Here is a 4,904-nt window from a genome sequence, read left to right as displayed (position 1 = left end):
AGCTGAGCAGGGAGGGCTCTGTGTTATCAGCAGCCTCATTTAATTTATTTGAGAAGACAGAACCAGTGGAGAAACACTAAAAGCAGCTCTAGCTGCTCTGCTAGACCAGCAGAGGCTCCTTGGGATGTTGGGTTTCCTATGTAAACCTCACAGTGGCAGATCACTATTATTAAGGAACCCAAGAGAGGTGGCTGCCTGATCAGGTTAAGGATTTAAATAAAAAATCAGGTTGTGCAGGCAAATGAGAAGAAGAAAAATACAAGGGGAAAGCGAGGATTTTAAAAACATACATGGAGAAATTGTTTTGAAACTCAAGACACAGGAACATGTACTCATCACTGTAGAGAAGGAAGATTGTGTCTCTGAAGGATATGGGGACATGGCTGCCATGCCCCACGTGACTTATAACATAAACACATATCCATGTGAAACAAGGCCAAGTGAGTGCTAGATGGTCGCTTAACCTATCAGAAATGACATCAGTTAGGCAGCTATGTGAAAAAGGAATACATAATAAGTGAATGGAATTCTTTGGGCACTTCAAGAATTGTCTGTGTACACTCTACCTTTAATTTCACTATTCTGTAATGATAGAGCAAAAATTCGGGTTTACCAGAGGTATTTTGCAGAAAAACCAGAGATGAGAATTAAAATCACAAAATAGTCATTAAAACTCACTCTACCAAGTACTAAGTCCACTATTAGCTTCATTCACTGGCCTATGCACACAATTCTATCATATTCATAATTTCACTCATTCACTGAAAGTGTTTTTATTGTCAATCAGCTAAGCAAAAATCCTTTGAAGTATTTTACTATAACTATTCTTAGATGAAATATTGGAAGTCCAATGAATGAGGCTGAGTATGTAGCTCAGTAATACAGCAATTGCCTAGTGTGTGACAGAGGATGAGTTCAATCTCCTCAATACAGAAAAAAAACTTGCAAAGAATGCCAGTGTTAGTATTTGCACAGTATAAATGTGAACTCAGGTTCAGAGCACTGACACTTAGGGTTTGTTGTTGTTGTTGTTGTTTGGGGAGGGCAGGGAATTGAATTCAGAGCCCCTTAACCACATCCCTAGCACTTTTTATATTTTATTCAGAGATAGGGTCTAGCTGATTTGCTTAGGGACTCACTAATTTTCTGAGGCTGGCTTTGAATTCACGATCTTCCTGTCTCTTGGCCATCCTAGCCACTGGGATTACAAGTGTGTCCTCCGCATTTTGCAACACCTACATTTTTAGTGACAAATGATAATATGAGACATGGTAATTATAAATAGTTGTAAACCTCTCATATTTTCACAAATCTTTACAATATCAATATGCAATCATGTTGTAATAGATATTTTATTTTAATACATGTGATGTATTAAAGTAAAAGGTTTGTAGGTTACTTAAAATTTCACAGAGATGCACATACTTCCATAAATCAGGGAAGACTGCTTTAACTTATGTTCTCTTTTATCTTCTTCCAGACTATCCTCTCACTATTCTCTTTCTTCTCATTTAGAAAAAAATATTTCTTTACTTCAGAAAAACACAATCACCAAAAATGGCCACTTTTAATGTAAATTCAAAGCAAGTACAGGTTTATTGGTTTAGAAGGAGCACAAGTTATCTTTAATGTAAATCTTAATATTTCTGTTACTGCTTTGTAATAGTAATATTGATATTTGTCAGATTATGTTCTAAGTCTGATAATGGTATTTTAATTTCAAAAAATAATTGTCTTGGGTGAATATTAGGAGACAAAAACAAATATCTAGAAAGAACCTAGATGTTCATAGTTTCTGGCTTAGATAGCAAATTAACCTTTCTTATATTTTTTAATTTTTTCTTTTGGAAGGGGAGTATTTTCAGTTTGTTTTTTCTTAGTTGACACTATACTCAAAGATTCAAACCAAAAACTCCAAAGCTTTGCTAACCCCGATTTGGGAGGCAAAGAAAATAAGCATTGTTCCTTAGAAACCTAAGTGACAATTTTTCACAAGGAGCTGTGGATAGGTCTATCTAGTGGCACCGCGTGCAGGCTAGCACCCTCTGTCACCTGAGCGTGTCAGCTATGAGAATGTTTAGAATGTGCACCTTGTGATGGAACTGGAATTTCACAGGGGACACCATTAGTAGTGATTTCTCATAAGTACCTTCAGGCAGCCTCTGAGGGGTAGTCATGTCACAGAAAGTCTGAGCTAGCAAATGTGTTATGGCAGCAATTTCAGGGTTACTGTAGTGGACAAGCTGGTTGGAAACTAGAGTCAGCCCTAGAGGATGTCCCAAAGCCCTAGGTATGGTTTTTAAAGAGTGGTAGTTCCAAGGAAATTATGCTAATTAGAATAACATTTTATTTAATTTGAAATTAAAATGTAGTAATTAAATTGAACATTTAAAGGCCCAACTACTTGGGACACTCAAAGGGGACAATCACTTTATCCTGTGTGTTTGTGGACAGCCTGGACAACTTACTGAGAGCCATGTTAAGTAAAATGAAATAAAAATGTATTAAAGTGAATATCATTAATATCATACATAGGGCATGCAGAATGAATGTATATGTATGACTGTAATATTTGTTAAAAACAGTACTTTTAAAATATGATTTTACATCTTTCTTTTCTACTGAGAATTCTTAAGATATGGGGAAACATTAAAAAATTCAAATACAAAATATGTCAGTTTTGCACTTATTCCTCCAACCAAGGAGCCATTATCATTTTCTTTCATTGGAAAGGGATCAGATATTGTATAGAAATTTTAGCTTCCTCTTCTTCCAAGATTTATGGTACTAATGTTCCTGTTCTCAAATTTGCTGAGTTCATCTAAAACAGCAAGCAATTACCTTAGTGACTCTCAGGGCATTGCTCTCCTAGCTGTGGATATTTTTTCTAAGGAAAGGGCAAGGTAAGTGTCAGCCTTTAACAACTTAGTATTACAACCTGGAGCTTTTTCCCCCTTAAGAGAGATTAATTCATTAAATTGTTTCTTAAATTGAAAGTACATACTCGGATATGCCAGAAAATAATGGAAGTTATAGGTTAACATTGATACATTTTCTTGGGTCATTCATTGTAATCGTGATTAGTAATGTGAGGATGGAGGGGGAAAAAAAGGTACTTGCCAACTTTTTGAGTTCTGCTTATTTTATGTTCTTAATTATTTTGATGTGAACTCTAGAGGGATGCCAAAAGGCCTTGATGGAAATACCAGCCACACCATGTGAAAGGGTTTCAGTTTATTTTTTCTAGTTGCTTTAGGAGCTTGCCACAAAAGTAGCTTGTGAACTGACCCCAAATGCCTGAATTTATGCAGTGGTTATAATTGACAATGTGTTTTTGAGCTTTCCATCATTTTCTATCTTATCTTTTGTGACAATGTGGAGACCTCATAAGAGATAAGAAGTGTTCTAGACTTAGGATAATAAAAAGAAGAAGGGAAAAAAGAAAGTATATTGCTTGCACGTTGCTTTAAATCATTCTTTTCTATTATTTTATAAGATCTCAATAATTTTTAATCATTTCAGCTTAAATTTTTAAAAAATCCATTATTCTGATCTGTTTGCAAACAATGATTGCATCCACAGTTTGAAAAGACTAATTTTATTTTTATTTATTTTTTTTAAACTCTATTCTGTTCTTTTTTTTTATATTTATTCTTTATGTTTTTGGTTTTCAGCTGGCACAACTCTTTGTATGTGGTGCTGAGGATCGAACCCGGGCCGCACGCATGCCAGGCGAGCACGCTACCACTTGAGCCACATCCCCTGCCCCAAGACTTATTTTAAATAACAAAATCACTTATATTGATTTAAGAAAACAAAAGTGTTGAGAAACAGAATAGATCTTATTCACTTCTGAAAACAGGAAACCATAAACCAAAATAATTTGAGGACTCTCCAACAAACTAAAACTTTAAAGATCCGTTTTTTTTCAATGCAAGTGCGTTGGAAACTTACAGACCTAGAACTTTTTCAGTTCCTGATAGGCACAGCATGTCAATGCAAGTTGCAGTTAAGCAATCCTGTGCATTAATTAGAAAAGGTCAAGCTGTGCAAAGGAAATGAGTGCAGTTCATATGGGTAAGAGCTTAGAAAGTACAAGCTGTGACAATGAATTACAAATCTGAACTAATTACTGGTGGTTTCTCCAAATAAAATGACAGTGAATGTTCAAGCATGCTTAAGAGGAAACTTTCTACTTTAGTGAGAAGTTTAAAGAAAATGAGAATGTTTTTTAAAGTGATTTGGAAACTTATAATACCCTTCTTAAAAATATTAAAATTTTGATTAAAGTACTGGGAAAATGAAAGTCTTTTTTGATATTTTACTGATGAGAAAACAAAACTTGAAGAGAATTAGAAACTTGTCAAGGTCCTGTATTTCTTTGAAATATTTTAAAAATATGATTTATTTAAAAATCAACTTGACATTGAGTCCCCTCTCTCATGTCCATGTGAATTTTATTTATTTTTAATTTATTAGTACTGGGGATTGAAACCACGAGGACTTTATCACTGGGCTGTAACCTGAACACTATCTATCTATTTATTTATTTATTTATTTATTTGTTTGTTTATTTATTTATTTATTTTTCAAAACAAGGTCATGTTCAGTTGACCAAGACATAGCTCAGTTTCTGAGGCTATCTTTGAACTTTTGAACTTCTGATCCTCCTGCCTCAACCTCCTGAATTCCTCATGGAAATACTTATATACAGATATACAGTTTGGTTTAGAAAATGCAGCAGAGTACTTCAGAATTATGTTAAAGTAGTTGCTTTACAGTGTTAGTATTTTGTAAATATCAACTTAATATTAAAATTCTCTGACCAAGAGTGAGGTCTACTCAGTACCACAGAGTTTCTTTAAAATGTACAAAGGCAGCCATTGCCACTAGCTTGCTGTCCA

The sequence above is a fragment of the Callospermophilus lateralis genome, unplaced genomic scaffold (genome assembly GCF_048772815.1).
Source record: "Callospermophilus lateralis isolate mCalLat2 unplaced genomic scaffold, mCalLat2.hap1 Scaffold_268, whole genome shotgun sequence".
Taxonomy (NCBI): Eukaryota; Metazoa; Chordata; class Mammalia; order Rodentia; family Sciuridae; genus Callospermophilus; species Callospermophilus lateralis.
Note: the sequence above shows the minus strand (reverse complement) of the source record.